The sequence below is a fragment of the Schistocerca nitens genome, chromosome 4 (assembly GCF_023898315.1).
Source record: "Schistocerca nitens isolate TAMUIC-IGC-003100 chromosome 4, iqSchNite1.1, whole genome shotgun sequence".
NCBI classification, from domain to species: domain Eukaryota; kingdom Metazoa; phylum Arthropoda; class Insecta; order Orthoptera; family Acrididae; genus Schistocerca; species Schistocerca nitens.
This window is the reverse complement of record NC_064617.1, coordinates 351702910-351722412: the sequence shown is the minus strand read 5'-3', so window position 1 is coordinate 351722412 and position 19503 is coordinate 351702910. Positions and strand designations below refer to the sequence as shown.

The 19503-nt window shown below is 43.4% G+C and overlaps 1 non-coding gene across 1 annotated transcript; it reads left to right on the top strand.

Annotated features, from left to right (window-relative positions):
* Positions 1-3796: 3796 nt before the first annotated feature.
* Positions 3797-3984, top strand: LOC126254824 (small nucleolar RNA snR44). The gene has a single exon (XR_007546453.1). It is a non-coding gene; the product is annotated as a small nucleolar RNA snR44 (small nucleolar RNA).
* Positions 3985-19503: the final 15519 nt, after the last annotated feature.

Here is a 19503-nt window from a genome sequence, read left to right as displayed (position 1 = left end):
CGCTTGCCTTTGACGAATGTGCAGAAACATGGTAGACGGCAATGGTGTATGGAAGGACGTCACTGGGGACAGGAATGGCATCAAGTAGCGTTTTCGGACGAATGTAGGTTCTATTTATCTGAAAATGATGGCCGCCTTGTGGTTCGCCGCAGACAGGGGGAGCGGCATCACAGTGATTGCATTCGCACAGGACATACTGCCCCAGCTCGAGGACTTGTGGTATGGGTTGTTATTGGGTACAATCACAAATCACAGTTGGCTAGTGTGCAGCACACTGCGACTACTGTGGCCTACGTGAATGACATCCTGTTACTCATAGTCATACCCTTTCTGCACAACACCCCAGACTCCATTTTTCAACAAGACAATGCATACCCACATGTTGCTGCAAGAACACGTGCCTTCTTGGTGTCAGGATTTCAGCCTTTTGGTCTGGCCTGGAAGATCACCAGACTTGTTGCCAACCGAAAACGTGTGGGGTATGGTGAAACGATGGGTGCAGCGATGTGACCCAATGCCAACCACCACAGATGAACTTTGGGACCAAGTGAATGCAGCATTGATGGCTATACACAGGACGCCATTTGTGTATTATACTGGTCCATGCCATCTCGCATGGAACAAGTAATCAGAGCCTATGGCAGACCCTGTGCCTAGTAGGCAACAGGACACATGCTGAACCGAGGTGAATGAAATGCTAATCATTTCTGCAGAACATACTAATGTACAGGTCCTGTGATATGAAAGTCCTATCTCTAGTCGTGCAAGGTGTACTGTTTTTTTCTGAACATGAGTATACATCGCTTCAGCATAATTTCCGAAAACTCTAATTCAGACAAATGCACCGTCTGGAAAAAGTTAGTGCAAAAATTTGAAAACCAGGGCCACCATATGCAATGCGATTGTTTCAAGAGCAGTAATAACTGCAGACTTTCACAGCTTTGACAACTTTATAATTTATATAGTACTAGCAAACACTACAATGCTTCGCAGCTGCCCATTTCCTCATCCCCCTTCTAGCTGGTCTTAAGAGTTGGCTATTTCTATGTACAATGAAACCTTGAATGGGAATTGAAGTCGCCTAAAACAAATGGGTAAATTGGTTGGGATCATTGGTATATGGGGCATGAGAGAGACCCCCTCCTGCTGCTGGCTCTTTGGGGACAGCACCTACAGTGACAGTATTTCGCGTATTTTTAATCTGCAAACGGATACGATTACAAGGTTTCGAACGAGACATTTTCAGGTTCCGTAGCGTTACTGCAATCGTAAGCCATAAATACAACTTTCTCCTTTTCTGTTAAAACCGAATACGAGGAAGAAAACAAAACAGCACATAGTTGTGAACACAATTTTTATTTAAATTTATACGTAAGGGAAAAGAATATACACCGACGGAAAATAATTGCGACACCAAAAAATAAATGATGTAAAGTAATGAAATTTCGGGAAAACGTTTGTCTAGATAACATATTTAAGTGATTAACATTGTAAGATCACAGGTTAATGTAAGTGGGAGATAAGACATTGCAAATGTGAAATGCTGTTACACTAATAACAGGTTTAAACGCCAGAATGTTGAATGCAAGCATGTAAATGTGCGCATTGTGTTGTACAGTTTATGGGATGGAGTTCCATGTCTGTTGCACTTGGGCGGTTGGTATAGGGACGATTAATGCTGTTTGTTGATGACGCTGGAGTTGTCGTCCGCTGATGTGCCATATGTGCTCAACTTGAGACAGAGCTGGTGATCAAGCAGGCCAAGACAACATATCGACACTCTGTAGAGCATGTTGGGTTACAGCGGAGTAAGTTAGAAAACACCCGCTGGAATGCTGTTCATGAATGGCAGCATAACAGGTCGAATAGCCAAACTGACGTAGACATTTAAAGCCAAGGATCCTCGGATAACCACGAGAATGGTCCTACTGTCATACGAAATCGCACCCCAGACCACAACTCCAGGTGTAGGTCCAATGTGTCCCGCACGCTGGCAGGTTTGTTGCAGGCCTTCAACTAGCCTCCTAACCGACACAAAGCCATCACTGCCACCGAGGCAGAACTAGCTTTCATCAGAAAACACAACAGACCTCCACCCTGTTCTCCAGTGGGCTCTCGCTTGACACCGCTGAAGTCACAAATGGCAGTGGTTTGGGGTCAGTGGAATTCACGCTACAGGGCGTCTGGCTCGGAGCTGTCCTTGAAGTAACCGATTTGAAACAGTTCATTGTGTCACTGTCTGCCAACTGCTGCTCAGACTACCGATACAGATGCAGTACAATGCGCCAGAACCATACGCGAACATGTTGGTCTTCCCTTTCGGTAATGCCACGTCGCCGTCCGGAGCCCGACCTTCTTGCGGCCGTACAATCTCGTGACAGCCGCTGCCAAGCAACAGTGAGGTATTGATAATGGTGTCTTTGTCTCCATGAAGGCATCCTTGACTAACATCAACTCACCGCGTAAAATCTCTACGCTAACTAAGGCTCACGACCTTTGTAGCATGTATCTACATCTACATCCATACTCCGCAAGCCACCAGACGGTGTGTGGCGGAGGGTACCCTGAATACCTCTATCGGTTCTCCCTTCTATTCCAGTCCCGTATTGTTCGTGGAAAGAAGGATTGTCGGTATGCTTCTGTGTGGGCTCTAATCTCTCTGATTTTATCCTCATGGTCTCTTCGCGAGATATACGTAGGAGGGAGCAATATACTGCTTGACTCTTCGGTGAAGGTACGTTCTCGAAACTTTAACAACAGCCTGTACCGAGCTACTGAGCGTATCTCCTGCAGAGTCTTCCACTGCAGTTTATCTATCATCTCCGCAACGCTTTCGCGATTACTAAATGATCCTGTAACGAAGCGCGCTGCTCTCCGTTGGATTCTCTTCTGTCAACCCTATCTGGTACGGATCCCACACTGCTGAGCAGTATTCAAGCAAACCTGATTTCCATGCTCATAGTGGCGCTACTATTTTGAGACTGGCGTGAAATTTAATTGGACATTTATCAGGTGCGTAAAAAAGCCTACTAACTTTCGTTTATCATGCGCAATTCCTTCGTGGTAACGTGAACTTTTGTCTACGCCACTGTATTTGAGAGAAACGATTTGTCTAATGGTTTTAATGCCCCGACTGCGAAAAAAGTAAACTAAACCACACATTTTCACAGCACAACATTTTCTTTCTCGCAGTCGGTTTTAACGGAAAAACTCTAAAATTGTTTTAAAAAAAGTTATAGGCAATGTTTGTCTCAGTGTTGTTTGAGTATCATGTAGAAATCTTAAGTAAGTCGGTCAACAAATTTATATCTTCCAGAATGAGATTTTCTCTCAGCAGCGGAGTGTGCGCTGATACGAAACTTCCTGGTAGATTGAAACTGTGTGTCGGACCGAGACTCGAAATCGGGACCTTGGCCTTCCGCGGGCAAGTGCTCTACCAACTTTATTTATTATTATTTTTTTCGTTATTGATCGTTGTGTTTGGTCGTTGCGGACGTCGTAAGACATCCTGTTCAAGTTTGGTGGTTGATCCTTACACTCAGTTTTTTTTATTACAGAGGCCAACCGGCATCAACTGAGCTACCCAAGCACGACTCACGACCCGTCCTCACAGCTTTACTTCTGCCAGTACCTCGTCTCCTGCCTTCCAAACTTTACAGTAGCTCTCCTACGAAACCTTGCAGAACTAGCACTCCTGAGAAAAAGGATATCGCGGAGACATGGCTTAGCCACAGCCTGGGGGACGTTTCCAGAATGAGATTTTCACTCTGCAGCGGAGTGTGCGCTGATATGAAACTTCCTGGCAGATTAAAACTGTGTGCCGGACCGAGACTCGAACTCGGGGTCCCGAGTACGAGTCTCGGTCCGGCACACAGTTTTAATCTGCCAGGAAGTTTCAACTTCATATTTTTTTTCTTTTTCTTTTTTTTTTTTGATAACAGTGTTGCCTCTTATATACAAAGTCTTTAAAAAAATTCCGGAACTTCGTCCACAAAATATTTCTACGCTTACCTTTTACTTATTGTACATGGTTTCCTTCGAAATATTCTCCTCCACAATTGATACACTGCTCCCAACGCCGTTTCCATTTTCGGAAGCAGGCTTGGTACGGCTCTTGCTGGATAGCGCCATCTGCAAAATTTCTTTTATTTCGTCTATTGTTGCACATCTTCGTCTTTTCAACGGGGCATTCAGCTTTGGAAATAAAAGAAAGTCCACAGTGGCAAGATCTGAAAAGAAAGGAGGATGAGATAGCACAGTGATTTCGTTTTTTGTGCAATAGTCATGCACCAACTGGGATGAATGTGCAGGTGCGTTATCGTGATGCAAGAGCCATGAAGTGTCTCGCAACCTTTCTCACCGTTTCCTTCTCACATTTTCTCGCAGTCGTTGAAACTTGTCCCAATAGTACCATCGATTAACAGTATGTCCCTGTGGCATGAATTCATAATGAGCTAATCCTTCAACGTCTAAGAAAAACTACAGCATGGCTTTGACATTTGACCTGACCTAAGCAGTTTTTTTTTTTTAATATATATATACGAAAGCTCTTCACAGACTGACACATGAGCCGTGGGACGAACTTGGCGGCAACACGTTTCATTCCAAGATGCTGTGTCAGGATTTCGTGACATGATCCAACAGAGGTGCTACGTTCTTCTGAAATCTCTCGGGCAGTCGGTCTTCGGTTGGCACGCACAATTTTGTTGAAGTCCTGACACCTGTAACTTACGTCCGGCCGTTTTTAAACCGTGTGAACCATTCGCAACACCGAGTAAGGCTTAAGCACTCATCACCGTAGGCTTCCTGCATCATTTGGCGTGTCTCTGTTAACGTTTTCTTGAGTTTCACGCAAAATTTACTGCAGACGCGTCGCTCCTCTAATTCTGCCATCTCGAAATTCACAAATTGTGCGACACAGCGCAGCGTTCTACTCAATGCAGCACTGAACAATAACAGACATACAACAATGAAACTCCAAGCAGCTACACATTAAACATAGGCGTGTCCAGGGATGCCAACTTCACTTCACACCAACACAACATTGGCGTTAAATTAGAAATGTTCCGGAATTTTTTGAAGAGACCTCGTTTATATATTAAACAATACATAGCTGATGCTCATCCAAACGTTTGTTATAATTTCGTGTAAAAATCTGAAGTATATTGGTCAAGAACTTTTCTAGATTTTTGCCAATGTTTTCTCTTTATATATAAACGACTTAAAATGCCGTGTGTTTATGCAGCAAGATGAGAGAAGAAAAAGCCATGTCAAGCACGCATGGATAAAAATTCGTTCTAGGGTTTTGTAAGTTACCTGCTTTGTGGGTGGACTAAAGTTGCTGCAGATTCTGGCAATGAACCTCAAAAAACCATTCAACAGCCAAGATCGTATAAAACGTTGAATGGTTTTTTATACATACATCAAAAAAAGTTTTGCATCACCTCTGTTCCTAGAGTTCCGGAACCTGTACAGAAAACTGGAATAGAGATCAATACAAACTTCATCTTCGCCCTTTTTACTGCTCATGAAAACCATACGTTGCGTGTTGTACCACCAAACAGCGAGACCTTCAGAGGTGGTGGTCCACATTGCTGTACAGTGGTGGTCCACATTGCTGTACACACCGGTACCTCTAATACCCAGTAGCACGTCCTCTTGCATTGATATATGCCTGTATTCGTCGTGGCATACTATCCACATGTTCATCAAGGCGCTGTTGGTCCAGGATGTCCCACTCCTCAACCGCGATTCGGCGTAGATGCCTCGGAGTGGTTGGTGGGTCACGTCGTCCATAAACAGCCCTTTTCAATCTATGCCAGGCATGTTCGATAAGGTTCATGTCTGGAGAACATGCTGGCCACTCTAGTCGAGCGATGTCGTTATCCTGAAGGAAGTCATTCACAAGATGTGCACGATGGGGGCGCGAATTGTCGTCGATGAAGACGAATGCCGACGACCTCCAGCTCTACCTAAGCGTCAGACCTGAAGATGTAAACACTGCAATCGCTCAGATGAATGATGATCTGTCCTCAGTAGTGACATGGGCGAAAAACCTGGGGCTTAAACTAAATGCAAAAAAGACGCAAGTAATCTTAATAGCCCATCAGAAATTAATAAGTTCAGATTTCCGCGAACGGCTACCTCCTATTCTGCTCGACGGTACTCCAATATCATATCAGAAAACAGTGAAGAACTTGGATGTAACTTTGGATGAGCATCTCAACTGGGCGGAGAATACAGTCGCAGTGTGCCGAAAGACGTCTGCTTGTCTCTATGCTCTCGAAACGTTTCGGAACATGTTTCCATAGGACTTGAAACGCCAGCTCGTGCAAGCACTCGTTCTACCGAACCTCCACTATTGTGATGTGATTCAACAAGGCATGAGTAGTGAAAACAAAAGACGGCTAGAGCTAACCATGAATGCCTGTGTGCGTTACACCTGCAACATTCGCCGATATGATCATGTTAGTGCTTCATACTCCGAGCTAGGGTGGCTGCGGCCGGACAAATTGCGTGACTACCACACTCTATGTCTACTCCACCGACTCCTCGTCGCGCAAGCACCCCAGTACCTTGCTTCAGAGATTAAAAACCTGTCATGCCATCATAATCGAAACACGAGGTCACTCTTATTTGGTATCCTAACTGTGCCCACTCACAAAACAAAAGCTTTTGCAAACTCCTTCTCAGTTGCCGCTGTCCGCCTCTGGAACAAATTGCCCCTTACCTTGCGCAAAATTCAATCTCCTGCTGCTTTCAAGAAGAAGTTGAAGCATTTCCTACTATCATCCTCATAAAGTTCTCCACAAAATTAATGTACAAGGGCAATCCTCTCATCTGTCAAATAGCAACGCTAGCGTCTCCTATCTTGCTCCTGAGATGCCTTCCTCTTCATCTATCTCTACTAGCCACGCAATCTTCTTTTCCTTTATATTTCCTTAATTATGTTTCATCATGTCTCTCTATTCTTCTCCTCCCGTCACCATGAGTCTCCCTCATACTCCCTGCTGCCAGCACTCCTATCTAAAATCTGTCTCTTCAATAATGTCTAATTATAACAGTACTTATGATCTACGAATATAAACTCTATGTGTATGTATTTTTCCAGGTGTACGTTTCTAATTGTTTATTTCACTTTTTGTACTAGATGTAGTTTAACATGCCTACTAAAACATATGAATGTAAAATAAGTAGAATGCCTGGTTAGATGTAAGAGAGGGCCTCATGGCCCTAATCTTGCCAGGTTAAATAAATAAATAAATATGCTGCCGATATGGTTGCACTATCGGTCGGAGGATGGCATTCACGCATCGTACGGCCTACAGCCGTTACGGCGCCTACTATGACCACCAGCCGCGTACGTCGGCCCCACATAACGCCACCCCAAAACAACAGGGAATCTCCACCTTGCTGCACTGGCTGGACAGTGTGTCTAAGGCGTTCAGCTTGACCGGGTTGCCTCCAGACACGTCTCCGTCGATTGTCTGGTAGAAGGCATATGCGACACTGATCGGCGAAGAGAACGTGATGCCAATCCTGAGCGGTCCATTCGGCATGTTGTAGGGCCCATCCGTACCGCGCTGCATGATGTCATGGTTGCAAAGATGGACCTCGCCATGGACGTCGGGAGTGAAGTTGCTCATCATGCAGCCTATTGCGGACAGTTTGAGTCGTAGCACGACGTCCTGTGGCAGCGCGAAAAGCATTATTCAACATGGCGGCGTTGCTGTTAGGGTCCCTCCGAGGCATAATCCGTAGGCAGCGATCATGCACTGCAGTAGTAGCCCTTGGGCGGCCTGAGCGAGGCACGTCATCGACAGTTCCTGTCTCTCCTTATTTGCTCCATGTCCGAACAACATCACTTTGGTTCACTCCGAGACGCCTGGACACTTCCCTTGTTGAGAGCCCTTCCTGGCATAAAGTAACAATGCGGTATTTACCGTCTAGGAATGGTTAACTACAGACAACACGAGCCTTGTACCTCTTTCCTGGTGGAATGACTGGAACTGATCGGCTGACGCCCGCCCGAACGTTTATAACAGTATCGCTTAAGAAGCGTGCAGCTGTGGCTTATTAAACTGATAGTTTGGTAATTTTCACATCTGTCAACACCTACTTTCTTTGGGATTGGAATTATTATAATCTTCTTGAAGTCTGAGGGTATTTCGCCTGTCTGATACATCTTGCTCACCATATGGTAGCGTTTTGTTAGGCCTGGCTCTCCCAAGGCTGTCAGTAGTTCTAATGGAATGTTGTCTACTCCCAGGGCCTTGTTTCGACTTAGGTCTTTCAGTGCTCTGTCAAACTCTTCACGCAGTATCGTATCTCCTATTTCATCTTCATCTACATTCTCTTCCATTTCCATAATATTGTCCTCAAGAACATCGCCCTTGTATAGACCCTCTATCTACTCCTTCCACCTTTCTGCTTTCCCTTCTTTGCTTAGAACTGGGTTTCCATCTGAGCTCTTGATATTCTTGCAAGTGGTTCTCTTTTCTCCAAAGGTCTCTTTAATTTTCCTGTAGGCAGTATCTATCTTACCCCTAGTGATATGCGCCCCTACATCCTTACATTTGTCCTCTAGCCATCCCTGCTTAGCCATTTGGTATTTCCTGTCGATCTCATGTTTGAGACGTTTGTATTCCTTTTTGCCTTCTTCATGTACTGCAATTTTCTATTTTCTCCTTTCATCAATTAAATTCAATATTTCTTCTGTTATTCAAGAATTTCTATTAGCCCTCGTCTTTTTATCTACACGATCCTCTACTGCCTTCACTATTTCATCTCTCAAAGCTACCCATTAATCTTCTACTGTATTTCTTTCCCCCATTCTTGTCAATTGTTCCCCAATGCTCAACCTGAAACCCTCTACAACCTCTGGTTCTTCCAGTTTATCCAGGTCCCATCTCCTTAAATTCCCACCTTTTTGCAGTTTCTTCAGTTTTAATCTACAGTTCATAACCAATAAATTGCGGTCAGAGTCCACATCTGCCCCTGGAAATGTCTTACAGTTTACAACCTGGTTCCTGAATCTCTGTTTTACCATTATATAATCTGGGAGACCTTCCATGAGACGCTGCGGAGAGATCTTTAATTCAAGACAATGACGCACAATATGGCGACCAGAAATTTTACGCCACTGACTCTTCTTGTCGTGTCTGCCTCAGTATTCGCTCCTGCAACTCTCGAGCAGAGGGCCACTACAGATGAGTGTGATAGAAGCGTCGATTATTCAGGCATGTACAGTCGTGGAAAAAACGAGCGAGACCCCTCGCCTTTTCGTTATGCTGATCCGCACAGCTTTAAAGTCTGCTACACAGTATAACAGGCAAGGCGATGAAGTGCTACCAACATACTATGCACCGGCATGAAATTGAAAAACTATCCGAACTTTGTCAGACTGTTTTCAATCATGTGTAAGACTATATTAATGCTGATTAGTGTGTTAAACACAACGCGTAAATATAGGATATAAATGAAAGAAGAAACGCTAATTAGTATGAGGGCTGTACTAATAAAAATGAATTTCAGCTTATCGAGATATCATAACTTTTAGTAACACAAAGTACCCCAGATCGTTACGAATTAGCAAATACTACGCGCATTCGGTCGCGAAACGGTCTTTGTCAACGTTCAGACCAGTCATACTGGATTACCGTTGCTGACCAACCATGAAAGTGTGCAAACTTAGCAATGCGTGAAGATTCAAAACGAAATTCAGTTACAAACCATTCAAGGCCACACTTAAGTCAATTCAATTATTGACAGAAGCGGAAAAAGTAGGCAGTAACAAGTATGAAATTCTACAATAGTTTCATATTGACATCCACCGGGCACCGGTACAGAATAAAGGTAAGCAATATAATGTATTGGGGGCGCGAGAATTTCTTAAAATTGCTTTACTGTCAGTCTATCTGCCTCCATCGAGATTAGAACCGAAAACAAACCAGACCTCCCTTGCAGTAGCAAACACCTTTCGCTACGCTAGCAGACAACCCTGGCAAACAGCCCTCTACTATTACCACAGACATGAATAAGCCGGCAATTTCGCAATGAAAATGGCATAATGATCTGCAGTTTCTGTTGCATCGAGCTTTCTGGACTCAAAAACATGAATTTTATACCTTTATGTCACCGCTTATGTGACAATCACTCGGGATGTTTGTCGAAATAACAAAATACTATTATTAGAGAGTAAATTTAGTAGGATAATTCTGCGCTACCCCAGGAAATAAACGGCGACATAGCTGCCAAACGTATTCTACAGTGTTTCGAATTCTCCATTAGACTCGCCACAGCCAGAAAACGTTCATTAGCCGAAGTGTTTCTTAAGTTAGCTAGCAATGGTAATGCACACACTTCTAAAACGCCGTGGCATGAATACTGGGATCCGAATTACCACGTGTATAGGCAAATGAATTTTATTTGCATTCCTGTAAACGTGATTTGGATCGGAAGCGTAGCTACGATCAATATGCTGATGTATCGACTGCAACTAGAACATTTAGAATAAAGAGAACGGGGAAATATTTATACGGCCCTCATCTTCAGTAACTGTCGTAGGTATTTTCGTTGTTAGGATTTCGTTACCTACATCGGTAAAAATGGAACCCTACTAGTCTCACTTTCTTGACCGTCTATCTGTCTACCCAACTCTTAGAACCCTTTTATCTCGTGTACGGGTAGACATAATAAGCGGAAATGTATCGCATTTCCTGCGGTATACGGTCCCTTGGTGGTGTAAAAAAGTGAGCTTCTATGACCCCGCCGGGAATCGAACCCGGGACCCGAGCGGGAAGCGAGAACGCTACCGCAAGACCACGAGCTACGGACTGCCAAGGATGATACCTGTACTACCGACCAACGGAAATCTAGCGTTACAGGGTTAGTCTATCTTCCCGTCATAAAATGCATTCACGCAATGACAAGACCAGCGAAAGCGTGGTAGAAATTCAGTAATGAATAGTGAGGTCGTGTAATATTTTTCAATGCTGGAACTAAGTGTATCTGAAAAATTGTATGAAAGTATTTAATGTAACAGCGTTCACTCACTGTTATAGGAATCATTCCAAATAGGAAGCTGGAACTTCCAAAATGACGATGCATTCATATAAATTGTCCACCACGTCCTTATCCACCACTATTGTCTAAAGCACATCTCTCTAAATGAACTGAGATACTTTTAATTTGTTCTGTGTATCTCATAGAGTACCAATTTTGCTTTAGGCGATCCCCAGAATGTTTCAAACTTTTTGGGATTCCAAACTCTTCCTTGCGCTAATTTAGCTCATTTTATTGTGAGAAAATATGTTTCAGCGTGCGAGCAGTTGGTGAAATGTCGAGCATACAGTTTAAACACATTAACAGTAGAAGGAGGAGGTTCAGCATGAAATGGTTTACGTGAATGAGGTCTGTCAAATAGTTGTTTGCAGGCGTTTTGCCTCATAGTTTGATTATGAGATTGACTGAATAGTCTCAAATGGTTCAAATGGCTCTGAGCACTATGCGACTTAACTTCTGAGGTCATCAGTCGCCTAGAACTTTGAACTAATTAAACCTAACTAACCTAAGGACATCACACACATTCATGCCCGAGGCAGGATTCGAACCTGCGACCGTAACGGTCGCTCGGCTCCAGACTGTAGCGCCTAGAACCGCACGGCCACTAAGGCCGGCAACTGAATAGTCTGGTATGTTTTTCAGTTGATATATTACGTTGTAAATGGTAACTTCAAATGATATTCCTCATTTTGGTCAGGTTGTAAAGCAATTCTCGAAACACTTTTCATGGCTAGGAAACTATACAACAATAGCATTCTTTTAATCGATGTAGAATTAAGTCAGCTATTATTTTTAAATGTAATCGACACTTCAATAAGTGGCTACGGCAATTACGAAGATAGTTACTTACACATATTTTGCGAAGTTGCCCCACATATCTATCATCTGAGCCCTAATAATACCTCCATCTGTGTCAGGATCCAGAGACGTTGCTGAGGTAAACATGTAATGTATATCGTCAGCGTGAGCTGCTCCTAAATATATTAATAAATAAAATAATTATGAGTATGTGCACAATAATGTTGTTGTACCAACAGAGTAATTAAAAACAATTCTTCCACTGAAATATAGATGACAGCAATTTTCAAGATATGGAACAGGTATTGTGGTTAATAGTGGCATTACCTTTGAAAGTCAAGTCTTCAATTACGAGGGCAGTTCAATAAGTAATGCAACACATTTTTTTCTGAAACAGGGGTTGTTTTATTCAGCATTGAAATACACCAGGTTATTCCCCAATCTTTTAGCTACACAACACTATTTTTCAACGTAATCTCCATTCAATGCTACGGCCTTACGCCACCATGAAATGAGGGCCTGTATGCCTGCACGGTACCATTCCACTGGTCGATGTCGGAGCCAACGTCGTACTGCATCAATAACTTCTTCATCATCCGCGTAGTGCGTCCCACGGATTGCGTCCTTCATTGGGCCAAACATATGGAAATCCGACGATGCGAGATCGGGGCTGTAGGGTGCATGAGGAAGAACAGTCCACTGAAGTTTTGTGAGCTCCTCTCAGTTGCGAAGACTTGTGTGAGGTCTTGCGTTGTCATGAAGAAGGAGAAGTTCGTTCTGATTTTTGTGCCTACGAACACGCTGAAGTCGTTTCTTCAATTTCTGAAGAGTAGCACAATACACTTCAGAGTTGATCGTTTGACCATGGGGAAGGACATCGAACAGAACAACCCCTTCAGCGTCCCAGAAGACTGTAACCATGACTTTACCGGCTGAGGGTATGGCTTTAAACTTTTTCTTGGTAGGGGAGTGGGTGTGGCGCCACTCCATTGATTGCCGTTTTGTTTCAGGTTCGAAGTGATGAACCCATGTTTCATCGCCTGTAACAATCTTTGACAAGAAATTGTCACCCTCAGCCACATGACGAGCAAGCAATTCCGCACAGATGGTTCTCCTTTGCTCTTTATGGTGTTCGGTTAGACAACGAGGGACCCAGCGGGAACAAACCTTTGAATATCCCAACTGGTGAACAATTGTGACAGCACTACCAACAGAGATGTCAAGTTGAGCACTGAGTTGTTTGATGGTGATCCGTCGATCATCTCGAACGAGTGTGTTCGCACGCTCTGCCATTGCAGGAGTCACAGCTGTGCACGGCCGGCCCGCACGCGGGAGATCAGACAGTCTTGCTTGACCTTGCGGCGATGATGACACACGCTTTGCCCAACGACTCACCGTGCTTTTGTCCACTGCCAGATCACCGTAGACATTCTGCAAGCGCCTATGAATATCTGAGATGCCCTGGTTTTCCACCAAAAGAAACTCGATCACTGCCCGTTGTTTGCAACGCACATCCGTTACAGACGCCATTTTAACAGCTCCGTACAGCGCTGCCACCTGTCGGAAGTCAATGAAACTATACGAGACGAAGCGGGAATGTTTGAAAATATTCCACAAGAAATTTCCGGTTTTTTCAACCAAAATTGGCCGAGAAAAAAAATGTGTTGCATTACTTATTGAACTGCCCTCGTATTAAATATGTAAGTATAACTACAGACTATTTTTACAATGTACGTTAACTTATTAATTATATGTCTTCCTTTCTTATTTTAAAATTCCTCTAGCATTAAATTAAACAGTAATCAATTGTTGATGGACGAAAACCCGCACTATTTTACATCAATCAGACAACAAAACACACAATTATGAATGAAGAAGAGAGAGTGAAGATCATTAATTACATTTGTACGACGGGGCGTTCAGTATGTAATGAAGCACATTTTTTATGAAAGCTAGTTGTCTTTTCTTTGCCGGCCGCGGTGGTCTCGCGGTTCTAGGCGTGCAGTCCGGAACCGTGCGACTGCTACGGTCGCAGGTTCGAATCCTGCCTCGGGCATGGATGTGTGTGATGTCCTTAGGTTAGTTAGGTTTAAGTAGTTCTAAGTTCTAGGGGACTAATGACCACAGCAGTTGAGTCCCATAGTGCTCAGAGCCATTTGAACCATTTGTCTTTTCTTTCTAGATTTTCATTACATCATATCTTTTCGCTACAAAATCCTATTTCTCAATATAATCCCCATTCAATGCGACGGCCTTACGCCACCTGATTGTGAAGGCCCGTATGCCCGTACGGTACCTCTCTGCTCGTCGACATCGGAGCCAATGTTTTGCTGCATCAGTAACATCCCTATCATTCACGTACTGTTTCCCGTGGAGTGCGTCCTTTATTGAGCCAAACAGACGGAAGTCGGAAGATGCAACAGCCAGAATATCGGGTGCATGAGTTAGAACAGTCCAATGAAGTTTTGGTACCTCATCTCGGGTGCGCAGTCTTGTGTCAGGTCTTGAGTTGTCATGGAGAAAATGAGCTCATTTGCATTTTTGTGGCGACAGACTCAAGTCGTTCCTTCAATCTTCAGAGGGTAGAAAAATAAACTTCAGACTTGATCGTTTCACCTTGTAATGGTACTTGAATTACGTAACCATTACGGCACCACAACTTAACCTCTCGATAGCAGCAATATTGTACTGTGTTTCTGTAAAGTAGTTGACATATTTCTGAGACAACATTCAGATTTGATTTCATTAATGTAGAGGCACTTCGATACATCGATATGTTTATGTTGCAATGATATTATTCTGATGTGTATTCTTTCTTTTGTCACTATGATCTTTGACGTACTTGTAACTCTGATTTTAGGCGCGTAAGCGATTATTAGTTAGTTTCCAGAATGAGATTTGCACTCTGCAGCGGAGTGTGCGCTGATATGAAACTTCCTGGCAGATTAAAACTGTGTGCCCGACCGAGACTCGAACTCGGGACCTTTGCCTTTCGCGGGCAAGTGCTCTACCAACTGAGCTACCGAAGAACGACTCACGCCCGGTCTCACAGCTTCACTTCTGCCAGTGTCTCGTCTCCTACCTTCCAAACTTTACAGAAGCTCTCCTGCGAAGCTTGCAGAACTAGCACTCCTGAAAGAAAGGATACTGTGGAGACATGGCTTAGCCACAGCCTGGGGGACGTTTCCAGAATGAGATTTTCACTCTGCAGCGGAGTGGGCGCTGATATGAAACTTCCTGGCAGATTAAAACTGTGTGCCCGACCGAGACTCGAACTCGGGACCTTTGCCTTTCGCTGGCAAGTGCTCTACCATCTGAGCTACCGAAGCACGACTCACGCCCGGTCTCACAGCTTCGTTTCTGCCAGTGTCTCGTCTCCTACCTTCCAAACTTTACAGAAGCTCTCCTGCGAAGCTTGCAGAACTAGTACTCCTGAAAGAAAGGATACTGTGGAGACATGGTTTAGCCACAGCCTGGAGGACGTTTCCAGAATGAGATTTTCACTCTGCAGCGGAGTGTGCGCTTATATGAAACTTCCTGGCAGATTAAAACTGTGTGCCCGACCGAGACTCGAACTCGGGACCTTTGCCTTTCGCGGGCAAGCTGTGAGACCTTTGCCTTTCGCGGGCAAGCTGTGAGACCGGGCGTGAGTCGTGCTTCGGTAGCTCAGATGGTAGAGCACTTGCCCGTGAAAGGCAAAGGTCCCGAGTTCGAGTCTCGGTCGGGCACACAGTTTTAATCTGCCAGGAAGTTTCATATTAGTTAGTTGTTAGAGAGTCGGACCTTGAGAAAGTCAAGTCTTGGACGTCATGTTGGAAAGACGCATATTGTAGCCAGTTTATAAAATGTGAACTTCAACAGTGAGGAAGATGTTTTCAAGTATGTTTTGTATTGTGAAGTGATGTTTTGTGTGTTACATGATATTACAACAAAAGCAATAAAAAGGAAGTGTAACTTAAATTCGGAGTGCTGATTATTTTTTTACATCACCATTGTGCTAACTTTGAAAGGTTTAATCTTGAAGAATGGTTTGTGAAGCGCATCTACAAAACTTTTGAATATATCAGAATAAACCTAGGCCTCTTTGCATCCGAGCTTGGAATCATCACCACCTAGATTTTCGACGATTGAGCCGTGATTTTACAACGAGACCAGCGTGGAAAACACGAAAAGATGAGTGCCTAGTTTATTCATTATTACATGAAATGACTTTATTAACTGTGCTCTAATGACACCTGCCACATAATAACTTTGTTGTTGCCCGAAAATGCAGTATGTAGCAGCGTGAGCAACACCACAATCATTATTAAATTTTGACCTTTGTTGTGGTAGGGTTGTTAGAACCTTGAGGGGCGATATTAAACAGAATGACTCCTTCAAAGTCCCAGAAGGCCGTCGCCAGCTGAGGATGCGGCTTTGAACTTTTTCTTTCGAGAAGAAGTGGTGTGGCGTCCATTCATGGATTGCCGTTTTGTTTCCCGTTCCAATGATGAACCGATGTTTCATCGCCCATGACGATGTTCGACAAAAAATTGTCAAGAACAGCCTTGCAATGCACAGGCAGTTCCGCACAGATAGTCCTTCGTTGGTCTTTACGTTCTTCCGTTAGGCGGCGAGGAAACCAGTGGGCATACACCATCAAGTACTCCAGCTGGTGCGCGATTGTGTCAGCATTACCACAAGAGGCGTTCAATTGTGAAGCGCTGTCTTTGACTTTGATCCATCGACCACTTCGAATGAGAGTGTCCGCACGTTCCAACATAACGAGTGTTAAGCCGGTATTACACGACGATCCGCCACGAACGGTACTGGTCTATCGCGACAGCCATCTAGCGGTAGAATGGGTGAAACTACGAAAATTAGCAGACACATTATCTGCACACAGGAAGAGAGAGCAGTTCTAAACTGTCAATCCGCGCTTGCGCAGTAGGCAGCGATAATTCGCGCATGCGCAGAAGGGTGTACCACGCTGCTTTCTGTTCGTTGTTTGGTTATTGTTAGGCGTCTAGTGGCTAATTTCAGACGTTCGTGTTGGGGATTTTTCGCGTTGGGGATCTTCTGCATTTTTTTCAGTAAACAGGTTCCACAAATGCGGAAGAGAAACTTTTTTTTGCAGTAGACTCTTATATACTAGCTGTCTGTGAAAGGATTTTTTCTATTGATAGCTTCGTATTCTAGAAATGAAATGGAGCAGAGAGGAATTAAGCGTCTGAAATCAGGCATACAGCGAGGAAAGGTGTATGTATGACCCACTGTATCATAATAAGGTAGTCGGAAATCGTTTCTTTCTGAGGAATATACATATAACTTTATACGATGATTTTCGATTTGTATCGTAATGCCTTAGTTTACGAAAGTTCAGGTTTGATTTAATTGCACCTCTTGCTTGATTTCAACATGCCAGAAAAGAGAAACTGGCAGTGAAAGGGAGAAAGTCCTTGCAGTTTGCCCCAGTGCGACAGACGAGGACTGCAAAATTCTGAGTATAGTCCAAACTTGGAAAAATAACACAAGGTCACCTAAGTATTGGTCATTCAATGTGTTGCAAATTGCAGTGCATATATCCTCAACAACTTTTGAAATGGTGGGCTGTGCTATTCTGTGGCTAAAAGCCAGACTCTTAAAAAAATCCCCATACATAATCCCCAAACATAACCATATAATTCTTACTCTCTAGAAGGTGAGATAGCCTCCCTCATGACTGTGTCACACTTTCTGTTTCCATCTTCTATCATAGACAGCAGCTTCTCGAAACAGGCCATGTCCATCCTAACAAAGTTAAGAAATTCTTGCGGATCTTCGGGCCTCAGTTCTTTCATTAACAGTGCATATATTACCCTGCCTTCCACCCTTCTTGTCAGCCAGGGTCGAACCCAACAACGTTTGACTTTTCGTTTTCGTCGCCGTTCTGCCCTAATCCGAAGATTTACTGTCACTGCCAGGGCAATAGCTCCAAAAACAAGTGGATTCTCCATGTGCAATATGCTGTATAAATGTAAATTTCGATATGCATATACCTGTGTAATCAAGTGTCGTAACATAAAACTGTTGCGTCTGTAATTCAGAACAGTACTAATCTACATTAGAGAAAAACTATTACTTAATACATAATGGTAGAAAACAATTTCTTTATAAATAGGAAACATGAATTCACAAATAATTTGAACATTTGACGCTTCAGTATATCATACAGTCGCCCTTGAGTTGCGCGCGGTAGAACGAACGACTTTACAAGACATATTTTCTTTTCGCGCGTAGTCTGCTACTGCGCATGCGCGCTAGGTATATCCCGCGTGGTTGGTGTAATAGGTCGGAAGCGAACCAGTCTGTAGTTACAGGTATGCACGTTAGGGGCGTTTGTGCATAGGTGTACGGTTTAGGCACATCGTGTAATACGGGCTATAGAGCTGTGTGCGGCGGGTCGGTACGCGGAAGATCGGACAGGTTTGCTGACCTTTGTGTGCAAAAATTATTCCATCTACCAAGACAACAGTAAATTACATGGTTATAACACCAGAAACAAAAACAATCTACATTTAGAAATGAAACGTCTCACTCTGGTACAAAAAGGAGTTTACTACTCCAGCATTAAGCTGTTCAATGCTCTACCACTACATATCAAATGTGTTCATACAGAACTGCCAAAATTTAAACAAGTTCTCAAAGATTACCTGACAGAGAAATCTTATTATACTGTGGATGAATACCTGAAAGAAAATGTATACCATCACTAAACTTATTGTGTCTAGAAGTAGTCCAATTGATTTTATTGTGCATTTGGGCATTAGCACACTTTTTGTAACAACAGATTGGCTGTTCATGTATTTACTCTTGTAGGCCTAATATCTGATTTAACTTTGTGCTCTTATCTTTAACCTTTATTTTAAACTCCTTTTTCTGTCAAATGGTTGTTATGTTATCTAGCTGACATTGTATCTGTTACTGTATTTATAGTATGTCTTACTTAAACTATGTACAATTTGCCATTGAATTGCTCTTGTATTTATTGTAAGTTTAAATTGAAACCTGTACAATTTGACACGTTCCATATCCTTGTGATTGACTCACTAACTGGATCTACGGAACAAGAAATAAATAAATAAATAAATAAATAAATGACTTTCTTATGATGAAGAGAGGCGTCTCGAATAACTACTCGCCGTGTTTTTGTTCACTGCCACGTCTCCGTGGACGTTCTGCAAGCGCCTATGAATATCTGCGATGCTATGGATGTCCGGCAAAAGAAACAGAATGACAGCTCTCTGCTTGGAACGTACCTCCGTTACAGCCACCATTTTTAATGCTACGTACAGCGCCACCACCTACCGAAACTTCATGAAACTTTAGAGGCTGAAGCGGGAATATTACACGACGTCCCCCGACAAATTCCGCATTTTTTTCAACCGAAATTGGCCGAGAAGAAAAATGTGTTGCCTTACTTATTGAAAGCCCCTCGTAGTTTTTCTAAATTTGCAATTGGTAGATAAAACAAAATTAGTTGACGTTCTCGCAATTCTCTTTAAAGTAGCATTCCATTTTCCACTCTTACGCACTGTTTGCTGAATGCGTGTTAGTGAACCGTGGCTAGCAAACAAGGAACCAATCGAAACGCAGTCTTTGAGTCATTTTAGAAGACGAGAG